At 46.0% G+C, this 12,219-nt stretch overlaps 1 protein-coding gene across 2 annotated transcripts in view; it reads left to right on the top strand.

The window, feature by feature from the left end:
- The first annotated feature begins 2,941 nt into the window (after positions 1–2,941).
- AMOT (angiomotin) overlaps positions 2,942–12,219 on the top strand; it is a 59,843-nt gene continuing 50,565 nt past the window's right edge. The window contains exon 1 of one of the 2 annotated variants that reach the window (XM_088172956.1): positions 2,942–2,996. The gene's annotated coding sequence lies outside the window, so the exon portion shown is untranslated. Of the gene's footprint in view, positions 2,997–3,664; positions 3,778–12,219 lie in introns of those variants that run through there. The other variant, XM_088172955.1, reaches the window with a different exon arrangement.

Raw genomic sequence — 12,219 nt, 5'->3', positions numbered from 1 at the left:
TCACAGTTTGTATTTTGTCCTTATTTCAGATTGTTAGAATGGTCTGCATTAAAATATCTTCTGACATCTGGAATCTGACCTATTTTTCCTATTTGCTCTAATTATAATATTTCTAAATCTCCTTTTGTGTTTGTCCAGTGGTTCTATAAGCACCTCGTCATCCAAGTGAACTTGGTTGATAGGAAGTAAATTGCCACACATGTGCTGTTACATTAAAACTTCAATGCCCCTCAAAGTAAGATGAAATTTTTAATGTGCAAGTCAAGTAAGAAAAATGCAAGTTCAACTGCTTGTAATCTTGTAAAGAGAACTTGCCTCATAGTAGGCAACTAATGTATTTAATGTCAGTATAAGGGGAATTTTGAAGACTTGAGACAGGTAAAAAGAAGTCCCTGGCAAACAGAATTGCAACGTGCCTCTGTTCAAGTTTGTGGTCCTAAAAGCACTGAAAGTAACATGGTAAAACTGCACAGTTGGACATTGAGGGTTGTGTGTGGCTTCAGCACATGGCAGAATTACAGGTACTGTTAGTGAAGGCCCAGCACGGTGGTCCCAGTGCCTGCAGCTGGATTTCCACCTGGGCTAGCTCCTGTGCTTGCTGCAGGGAGCAAATGTGAGCACAGGGTGGCTCAAAACCAAACCTGGGACTCCTCCAGCCTCAGCCTGGCCTCAGCTTTGGGTTAAGGCAGCAGTCACAGCTCTGCTCTGAGGAGAGGCAGTGCTCCAGCTGAACTGCTGCTGGATGCTCCTGCTGGATCCAGGAAAAGTGAATGGTGTGGAGCAGCCATAGCCTGGCTTGGTTCCCAGTAAAATCCCCAGCAGTGGTGCTCCCAGGAGGTTCTGCACAGCACAAAGCATTAAGGATGAACCATGGAGGGAACTCCTGAGGTAAGTACCAGGTCACAAGACAGATTCTGCTTTTCAGTTAATTTCTGTATATGAAATATTACCAAAACGAAATGAAAGTATGTGTTAGAACAGACATACGCTGTAGAATTGTACCTGGTCATGGGGGGTTGTGAATTAAAACCCAATAATGCTGAAGTGTGGTAAAGCTGCTATGAACTACATACTTATTACAGTGTAAAGCTAAAAGTGACTATTGCAAAGAAAGTAGAAATAATGCAAATTACTGCAGCACTGTGGTCCCCTCCTTTGTCACTCTCCCAAGCATTGTCTGATGGCACATGAATGATGCACATTTTTGCTGGGCTGTGCTCATGTTCTCCAGGCGGGGTGCAGACCTCCGACAGCTGCAGGAACGAGGCAAAGAAAGGAGGGGGCTTGTCAGCCGCCAAAAAGACCATGGATTTTGGAAATCCAGTACTACAAAAACAAACATTCCACCATGTCTTGTAACAGATCCTCCTTGTCTGGCTCTGGCAAACAAGGCCTCGTGACAGCACAGCCCATTTTTGTGTCAGTCTTGTGCCCCTGTGCTGCTGGACTCCCATGGAGCAATAACAGACTTTCCCCCAGCCCTCCTTTCTGCATGTTTACAGTGGAAGGTTGGTGTGTGGCCACTACCTCTGCTGGCTTTTTCCTCTCTCCATCAAAAGCAACAAAACAAAGCCATCTGTAACTAAGTACAGCAAGCAGTAATAATGCTCTGTACATACAGCTGTCTCTGCTTAAAAGCATTTTTCCACCTGACTTTGGATGCTTCCTACTCGCAATCTCTAAAATAACCTTTTGTTTCCACATGCCTTGTTTTGTGTACTGTTCTGTGTTCGACATAAGAAACGTGGCACAGCAGGGCTGAGAGATACTCAGCTTTAAATAACAATAAATTGTAAATAAAAATGGATGAAACATAACCATGAGACCACAGGAGCTGGACACTTGATGGCCAGTGGCTGAGTTTTTCAGTGACAGAGTTTCTAGGGCCTTTCTTTAATTTTTGCCTGCTCATACTTTGACAGGTTGGCTTTTATGTTTTTATTGCTTTTGTTGAGAGTTTCTTGGGCAAGGGACGGTCCCTATTGGAAACATGGTAGAAGAAAGAAGCAAAGCTGTTGCAGAAAGCTCATGCTGTGATGAAGGTGATATATAAAGCAGGTTGAAGGTGCTAATAATAAGATCTAGGTGAAATAAAATGTAGAGAACTGAAATCTTCAGCCACACCACCCCCCTGGAACACTTGAGGCTGGGGCAGAGGAGCTGGAAAGTGCCTGGTGGGAAAGGCCCTGGGGGTGCTGGTCAACAGCAGCTGAGCATGAGCCAGGTGTGCCCAGGTGGGCAAGAGGCCACTGGTACCTGCCTGTCCCAGCCATGGTGTGGCAGCAGGACCACGACAGGGACGGGGCACGGGTGAGGCCACTCCTCAAATCCTGTGTCCATCTCTGGGCCCTTCAGAAAGGACATTGAGGGGCTGGAGAGTGTCCAGGGAAGGGAACAGAGCTGGGGAAGGGCTGGAAAGGGGCTCAGCCTGGAGAAAAGGAGGCTCAGGGGGGACCTTGTGGCTCTGCACAACTCCCTGACAGGAGGGTGTATGTCGGAATCTGCTCCCAAGCAACCACTGACAGGCCAGGGGAGGTTCAGGTTGGATACTAGGAAGAATTTAGTCACGGATAAGGTTGTTAAACATTGGAAGGCGCTGCCCAGGGAGATGGTGGAATCCCCATCCCTGGAGGTGTCCAGGGAACGACAGGACGTGGCACTCAGCTCTCTGGGCTGGCCGACAAGGCGGGCATCCCTCACAGGCTGCTCTCCATCCTCTCACAGCTCTTTTCCAGCCTCGGTGGTTCCGCGATTCCCCCGGGCCGAGGCGCAATCCCCGCAGGCGCCCGGCGCTCCCCCGCCCGTGCGGAACTACAGCTCCCGGCCGGCACCGCTCGCCGCCCCGCCGGGGGATGCCGGGCGCCGTAGTCGCAGCCGCCTGCTGAAAGTTGCCCGCGGCATCGGCGGGGGCCGTGGCCGCAGCTCCCCGGCGTGGCTCAGCGCCGTGCCGGCCCGCGATGGACGTGAGGGCGGCCGCGGGGCCCGGCGCCCGCGGGGTAAGGGCGCTGCGCGGGCTGAGGGCGCGGGGCGAGGCCGGAGCCCGGAGCCCGGTGAGGGGAAAGGCCGGCGCTGAGCCCTCAGGCACCGCCCGGGACGGGCCCCCGAGGCGGGGCAGGGCAGCCGGGTGTTGCCGCTGCCCTCACGGGGATCTCCTCCTCCTCCTTCCCCCGGCCGTGCTGGGGCTCAGCCCGCGCTGTTCGGGGGCTCTGGGGAAGGTTGGGCGTTCGGGGGCTGCTCTGGGTGTTTGGGAGCCTTCCCTGTTCCTCCGTCCGGCCCCTCCCCGGCTCCTTTGTAGGTCCAGGTGGTGTCGGGGATGTTTTGGTACCCGCACCTCACCCCAGAGATGGTTCCTGCTCTGCCCTTCTCCTCCCGCGGGAGCTCGCCCGCACCTGCCTCAGCTCTGAATTTAACAGAAACGCCTCCAAATCCTCCTGCTTTGATCTCTGAATGAGCAAATTTGGAGGGTGACAATCCCCCAAGGGTTAAAGCTTTGCATCCGTGCCTTGGTTCGGCCATCCCCGGTACGGTCTGAGGTTTGTGGATTTCATTCACAGACTGAGGCAGGCAGGGCCATAAATATTCACCATGACTTCTTCCACATGGTCTAACCCCATCAAAACCCCATCTTCTCAAACCCCATCTGCCTCAGTTACAGGATACCTTTTGGGGAAGCTGAGGGCTGGAAAGCCAAATTCTCAGTGTGGAGGAGCTGTGGTGGACACAGGAACGAAAATAATATTGAACACACACTGCTTTTCTTGATGCTGGCTGCACATGGTGAGATAACCCAGCAGTTCCATATTTCGGGCTCCTGGGGGCTGTGCAGACTTCTCACAACATCCAGGCCCCGCCTCTGGTCCTTGGCATCCTCACCTGCACTCTCCCATCATAACATGCATAAAGATTTCCACTCAATTTTCAGTTTAAAATGTTCAGCATCGCCTCTGATAAATGATTCTTAATTCAGTCCCAATGCAGTGTAAAACAGAAAATTCCATTTTAGTTCATTTTTCATTTTTATTCCTCTTTCTAATGGTACTTTTTCATTAAGCATCTAATCACATCCTAGCATTTCTCATCAGCAAGGCTCAAGGTGCTTTACAAAAGAGGGAAAAATATGATTATTCCAATTATCCTTATTAAGGCTTAGGTTTTGGGCAGCTTCTGCAGATAATATAGGCTATAATTAATTAAAAGTACAATCTAATTAGAAAGGAGAAATCCCTAGTTGTAAACTGAAGTGCCACACTGAAGAAGGCAATGTCCAAAGGCATGGCCTTGTATCCTAATCTCTCTGATCAGAACAGTATCCTATTAACCCACAAATCTCCCCTCTTCTGACCTGTCTGCCCAGGTAATTCCATGTGCTGGATCCAAGGGAGGGAGTCTCAGTGACCAAAAGCAGCCTGGAGAGTGTTCTATTGAAGTTCCTTGGCATTTGAATAAAGGTCTTGTGCTTACCAAAATATCCAGCCTGAGCTGAGCAGGATTGGGCATAAAACTGATGGAGTATTTTAGCAGAAATAAGGTTCAGAAATAAGAAGCGTTGCTCAAACTGGAGTCCAGAAGACACAAAAAAATGTTATGGCCTAGATCCAGTTCATCCACAACCTAAATAGAATTTTGATCTGGAACTTGCTCCGAGCTCCTTGTTAAATCTCATCAAAGTCAGACATGGGGAAGTCTTTCCTGTTTGGGAATTTAGTTTGCTTGTGCTGAGCTGGGTCTGTGTATCTCGACACCTGCTTGTCCTGCTGGGGGCTGGCTGCATCAGGATTACTGTTTATCCACATAATTCAGCAGCAGGACTATGTGGATGAAATCCTTGTTCTCATTCCAAGTACCTGCTGTCACATCTGAGTTGTTCTGTGGGAATGTTTTTGTTCTGATCTCTGGTTACCCAGCGCTCAGTGATGACCTAATTGCAACCTTCTTGTTAGGCAGAGAAATTTCTGAGTTTGGCTTTGCAGTTCACCTTGCCAGCAGGTAAATCTCTGCTCTGTAACACCATCTACCGTCACTTTAGCCCAGTATTCATGAGGGATCATGAGGCTGATGAAGGCAGTGTGTGTCTCTACAACAGCTTCTCCCGCTGTACCATTGCAGTGTGTAACTCAGAGCAGGTGTACACCATGTTGTCAATGAAAATTCCTGAGTCTGATGATCTCTAGCAGCTTTCTTACCACTAAAGGAGATGCACCTGTGTTAGTCTGGTGTTGTGTAATTTCCTTGTTAGTTGATGATATAAAAGCAGCTACAAATAAAGCTGAAAAAGCCCAGACTGCCTTTCTGCCTGAGCCTGATGGGGCTTAATCTTGGCCAAATTGGTGTAATTTTCAAACGTAACTCAAAGGGATGCTGATTGCAAGTTACATTGAAATGAGTCCCAAAGTCCCTTAGAGTCTTGTACAGACCTGTATCTTTTATATCTCTGCTGTAATTTCTTCATTTGTATCGTGTTAACTGTAAGTCAGTCTCATTGCTGGAAGTGAGGCATGGCTGGAGCTCCCAGGAATGCTGGTGGTACTGGGAGGAGCTGCAGAAATGAGGAAGCTGAGAGTGCAGACATTTTGAGCAGCAGAATGAGGGAGGGTGAGAGACAAAAACAAAAAAGTCAGGAATAAAAACTAAACCACCACCAGAGTTATAGGTGATGATAGATTCTCTAAGAACATTCTCATGGGCTTCTTAGGAGAGGGAGAAGAGAAGAACTTTTCTGAAGAAGTGCATTTCTACACAATGAAGCTTTTGGTTTCTTCCCTTGCACATTTGTAGAGCACTCACATCTTTCTTTACCCCAGGAGACATTCCCATTTCCTTTCATTTACCAGTGTTTGGAAGGAGATGAGGCACTGTTGGACTCCCTTATTAACTTAATCTGTGGGAAGCTCCACATAAATCCCTGGATTTCCCAGTCCTGATAGAAGGAGGTGTTTGTGGAGTCGAACACAAGGTGGAGGTTCCTGCACGGGGAGGGTTTGATGCTGTCCCAGTCCCGAGCCTGTGACTCTTAATCCTGCCTTGCTTTGAAGTCTGAAGCTCAGGAGTCTGCATTAATGATCAAGGGGCAGAGCTGAATACAGAATTCCTATGGCACAAAGGTAAAGGTGTGGGTAGGAATGTGGGAAGAGAATATTTAAGAGCAGTCTGGCATGTATAGTTAATAATATTAAAAAAGTAATCATGTTAATTTCCTATAGGTGCTCAGGTTCTCAAAGCCTTGAGCATCTTCTCATCCCTTGTAGATCACTGGTCTCTGGCTGGATCCTGTCACGTCCACGATATTAAATTCCTTGAAGAGTAGAAAACTTCAGGTTTGAAAACTCTTGTCCTTCTCTGCAGTGGGAAACTTGCTCTGCCCCCTTAGGCAGGAATGTCTGTTCCTCATGCAGCTTTTCAGAGCTGTGCTTGGCATTTGGCTGTCACTCTGTCCCACTCTGCCAAGTGTCAGTGATTTCAGTGATTCCTGAATGCTTAAAAAGTTCCTTGGGACTTTCAGCAGATGAGAAGCTCTTCTAAATTTGAGATCTGTCAGGAGCAGAATGCGTTAGAACAATTATTCCTCACTTTGACTTACGACTGTGTTAAAACTCACTTATTTTTACCACAGAGTGTGTTCTTTTTAGGGCTCTGAGCTGTTTCTCTAATTCAGGAGTTGTTCTTCCCAATTTTTACTTCATAAAGGAAAATAGTCAAAAGGGCTGTGTATCTCACTACACATAATATACAGATATATACAGCATTATGAATTCTCATGGGTTTTTTTGTGAACACAGGATTTCTTTATGTATTTAATGCCATAGTGTAAATGAATATTTATGGAGGTGTCTGAGGTTTTTGGGTCAGCTGTGTCAGGTAAAAATCTGATCCAAATCCCAGGAGAAAAACCCCACCTTTGACATTGCATTCCCTTCTTGTCCCCAGGGAATTACAAAGACAAAATATTTTAAGCCATTGAACGTGCACTGAGCTTTAGTTCGTTAGCTAAGAAGGAGTAGGATGTCTTTCCTCAGCTACATTCAAAACTGAAGAACAAAAAGCTACCTTGAAAAATGGCCTTTGGGAAGCAGATGGCAGAAGCCAAGAAACTTGAGCCCTTTGCTAATGAATACTCTGTCCTTAACATTGTCTCTTTTGTTCCCACACTTCCATGAGCTGCACATGGGTTCAATTTGCCAATTTTTAACCCTGCTTCCTGGTGCCTGATCCGAGCACAGTTTGGGAGCTGGGACAGCTGGCACCGAGCTGCTTGGCTTGGGTTTATTTCTGGGGCCTCTCTGTCCCTGTGCAAGCTCTAGCTCAGGTGTGTAAGGCAATCCAGGAGACACAGCTTGGGTGCATCCTGGGGAGAGGGAATCAAAGCTTTTCCAGTTTCCTGGCAAAGGGTGGAACAGAGACAGGGCTGGGAGCAGGTTTGCTTTGATGAGAACACAGCAGCACTCCCACTGTGCCTCCCCTTGGCCGTTGGGGAAGGTGTTGGAGCTGTCCTAGGACTTTTTTAAGGAGAGCTGTTTTTCTTGGCATAGCCCAAAAATTGATGGAAAGTCAGGGTGGAGCCAAGGGATTTGGCATCATGGGAATTTCTCACACCAGCTTGTCTTTGTGTGGCAGCACCACAGAAGTGCTTTCTGCTGAGAGAAGCATTTACATCAGATGTTTATTTGAGACAGCGAAATTTATTCCAGTGAGTGATGATTGCCCAGAGTAAATGTGGTTCTTAGTAATGACTGTGTTGTTTCCACAAGCATAGCTAGCTCCTAGAGTTGCTATTTGCCAAATTGTTAGGGATCTAATTAATCATCAATTTAAAACAAAAAATGACATTTCGTATCAAGTGCACATAATACACTTTCATCCTTCATTTTTCTCTCGATAACTATTGAACAAAGATCACCAGCAGAGAGTGCTGGTGCTCTTCCAGAATGTGGCAGCAGCTTCTGAAATTGATTGTAAAATCTAATCAGACTTTGTTCCATAGTTCTATTTTTAGTTTTTCATTTGCATGAAAATGAAATGTTAATCAATTACCTGTAACTTGATATCTTGCTCTCTCTAATTATTAGTCTTTTCGTAGCTTACTACACGGGAAAGACTGTTTTTAGGAGCATATCTATGTATTCATAAAAATTCTAATTGGCACTTTTTGAAGCAGTTATTTAAGAGAAATTAGTCTATTTTGTTTCAATATGTTTTTTTGTACCTAACATTTTTTTATCTTTTCATTTCTCTTCTTCAATTTCATGTTCAGAATAAGCTGGTTACTCATCAGTACAGCTTCTCTAGCAGAGGAAGATGGTTCTGCTCCTGCAATTAGCAGAATTTTCTTTTTTTTGCATGCACATGGCACTCAGTGTTTCACTGAGACCATGCCTTTATCCTTCCCAGGCAATGCAAGGTTGCTCCCAGCCAGAGAAATTCTATTTGTTGGGCCTCTTTCATTTCTCTTTTCTGAGCCTGCTTCTGACATCAACATTAAAAATGAGTTGCAAGAGCTTTAAATCAAAGATGACCCTCTGTCCCCCATCCCCGTGGTATTTATCAATACAGCTGCACCATTTTAAGGCCTGGAGGCTTTGAAGAGGTTGGGCTTTTTGGTATCAAATCAGCCATGGTTGTCCCCTCTTAGGCTTTATGGTCATTGAAATATCAGGATTAGCAAGTCTGTTTTTTGCTGCACAACCTGCTGCATATCTTGTTCACTTGTAATTTCACACAATCTTTAGTCCTTGAGAGCAAACAAATATTGTGCTGAAGTTCAGTGCCCCCGTGCCTTGCTCTTACAGTACACTCGGGTCCAAATCCACTGGGAGTTGAGGGAATATTTCAATTAATTTCAGCAGATTTTAAAGACACATCTCTTTTTAAAGAGACTTGAGAGGTAAGAGTGCAGAGAAGCAAGGGAGTGGTCAACTTTCCTATGGCTGTTAACATACAATAGACATCAGTTAAAGGCTTACAGGTCCATCTTTGGGAGAAGAGCAGTGTTTTGCAAGAAAATCACTTTGTCCAGCCTAACCTTATTTTGCCCAAACTACATTTAACTGCAGGGCACTGAGGTGTGAATGCATTTAGGGCAGAGCTGAAACATTTGTTTTTCCATAGTTGGCAGTTGTTTACCACTCTCCTGGATACACAGCTCTCTTCTGCAGTTCTGCACAGAGAGGGGCCAAGGTTCAGCAGTTAGAATAATTCTCTTTACAGGTGGTACCTGATCAATCACCTCAGGGGTGACATGTCACTGCTGACCTCTATATTACATTTCACTGTGGTAAGCTGTTCCTTTTCTCCCCTTTCCTTGCAGGTCTTTTCTTCACCCCAGGAACCACGCTGCACTTGAGTTACAATCCATTAGAGGCACCTCCCAGACTGACAGACTTTTAAAACTCTTCACACGCAGCAGCATGAAAAATCTTAGATGAGCTGGGGCTGTGCTGGAGTGTAAATCATAGTAGAGACAGGACATGAAGTTGGCTTTGCAGAGGTTTCTATATCAGTTACTTCCCTCCCAGAAGTTATGTGGTCATCAAAGTTTTCTTGTGTAGAATTGGTAAAATAATACACTTGTGCAGAAAGACACAGCAGTTACTTAGTGGAGGCCAGAGGAGTAAGTAGTGTGTAACTGTTCCTGCTCGTGTGTTTTGAGAAGTAGAATTTTTCTAGCAATTCCACACATTTCAAGTCTGATGGTGGTAATTTCTGGTGCTATTGATCTATGAATAGCTGTTCTTGCCATCTTGGTGAAAGAAAACTCATATAATTCATGCCTCAATCTCTCATCTATCTGATTCTGTTTCTATTCAGAAATTGTGGTTGCTCTCCAGCCGTACCCAGTAGCAGGACCCAAGGGCGCCTTTCAGGCCTTGTTACAGCTCAGGGCTGGATGTGGCAGCAGCACACAAATCCTCTGCATATGATTTAAAGATGGCCATGGCCACCCTGAGGGTGCTGGGTGCTGAAACCAGGCAGCAAAACAGCAGCAAAAGCTGCAGTACTGCATGTCTGAGCTCACTGTGCATGTGGGCAGCAAGGCAGGGTCTCTGCAATTGCAGACTGAACTCTCAGCCTGACTTTGGACCAACCACTCGACCTTCTGGTACCTTGGTGATTTCTCCACACATTTCTTGTGATTTTCACAAGGTTTTGAAATCTTTTAGTCTTGTTTTGATCTGTATTCTCAAATTTGTTGGTTTGCTTACTTCCTTTTCTTCAGTGAAGATCTTTCAAACTGACCTGGAAGTGTCCAAGGCCAGGTTGGATGGAGCTTGGAGGAACCTGGGGGTGGAATGAGGTGAGCTTTAAGGTCCCTTCCAACCCAAACCATTCTGTGATTCTGACTTTGGCTTCTGTGACAAGAAATACACTCTCCCTTTGCAGAAATTTCTGTTCCTTGCTCCTGCTCACATTCCTGGCCAACATCCTCAGCTCCTCTTCTTACAATTTTTTACTGTTTCTTTGTCTGTTTACTGTAGGGTCATTATTTTGCCCAATAATATATTTGATAGACAAAGAACCCCTCACTTTGGAGGGGACGTTCTGTCTAGCCCCAAGAGCTAAATGCCACTTCTGAGCCCTGCTAACGCTTTATTTTTATGTGCAAGAAGAAAAGCTCTGTTAAACTGGCCCGAGATCAGAGATGCACGGAAATGAATTCAGGCCCGTGTGCAGTGTGCTGAGTGGATGCTGAGCTGAGCTGTGGAGTGTCTGTACAGGAGGGATAATATCAGCAGCTTCCTGAGCTCCAGCTGCTGGCAGACAAAGGGCGGCAGAGTTACAGCCATTCCTGGAGGGAGGAACTTTAAGATGGAGGAATTTTAAAGAATGTGAAGGACAACCTCTTAAAAAATTGTAGGTGGAGCAACTCCAGGTTTTCCTAAGCCTGAGATTTATTCTCCTACTTGGAGTTAGTTGCCGTTGTAGCGCTTATCTTTTGTGTGTTTTAGCACAACCACCGTGACCTTTGTGTGATTGCATAAATTGGCCCGAGCACGCTGGAACAGTTATTAGGAACCCCTTTCTTATGTTGTTTCCTGAATTCCCACATTGTGGCGTGATGTGTGTATGGAAACTGCTCGCTTCCTCCGCTGGCAGCCGTTCAGATGTGTGCTGCAGCTCCTGAGCACCGGGCTGGGCGGGGAGCTGGGTGAAGGGAGGATACAGGGGGAGAGTATTTTAAGGAAGAGAGTTTGGATTTCACGCAGCTTTGTTCTTTTGCAGTCCCGATAAGGCTGGTATCTCCAGTTGTGTGGGTTGAACATGAGCAGTGCTCCTGGAATAGGCAGCAGAGTAGCCCAGGTTAACACGCCTCGGGCAAGGCTCCTTGCTCCCCAGTGCCTGCATGAAGCAATAGTTGTGCTTTCCTGATGACTCTGCCTCCTCTCTTTACTCCCATATTTTCTTTGAGCATGTGGGAGGGAGACAGGATGTGTGACTGAAGCACAGTTTATAACTCTTTCCCTCACTCTAGCTGTGCATTTCCCTTGCAACACTGCCCCAACAGCATCCAGCAAATGTGGCCTTCAGTAGCTGCTTCTCCACTGCCTTTTTTTTTTTTTCCTTTGGCGTTTCAAACTGTAAGGTTATGGGATGTTAATGAGCTGTTTACATGTGTTTCTGCATTTCTTCCATTAAAACATTCCAGTGAATGAATGTTGGTTATGGAGGAGGAAAAATAGATGTTTATAAATGCTACATTTGGGATTTCTGTAATTTGACTTCCTGAATTTTTGTCTAAGTCTTCCTTTTCAATGTTAAGAGTTGGGAATGTTGGAAAGGATTTATTTGCTCAGAGTGATTAAAAGGTAAATGGCTGAATCATGCCTTCTCTCCTCACATGAATGCCAAATTTCACAGTGCAGGGATTTGACATGTGGCCAGTTTTTGCACTTTCAGATTTTTTTCGGAAACTGATGGCATCTTAGGCCCAAACCTTACCAAATTGGCACTGCTTAATGGGCTTCATATTTGCATGATCAGGCCTTTATGTATTAAATCATCTGTGGACACACTGTGACAGCTGCATTTAGTTTTTTGTTTCGCTCTTTCTTTGGAATTACAAGGTAATGACCAGGAGCCAAGTGGAGGCTGCCACTGGGAGATTGTCCTCCTTGGGAGTTCAGGACAGGAATGGCCTCACTGGGGGAGGATTCCAGTGCTCCCTATGCAAAAGCTGGAGGAGGAGGTGGATTGTGAGAAAGGCAGGGTAGGATTGTTTATACACAA

This window comes from Sturnus vulgaris, chromosome 14 (genome assembly GCF_052056855.1).
Source record: "Sturnus vulgaris isolate bStuVul1 chromosome 14, bStuVul1.hap1, whole genome shotgun sequence".
Lineage (NCBI taxonomy): Eukaryota > Metazoa > Chordata > Aves > Passeriformes > Sturnidae > Sturnus > Sturnus vulgaris.
The sequence above is the reverse complement of the archived record's forward strand: the minus strand, read 5'-3'. Positions and strand labels throughout refer to the sequence as shown.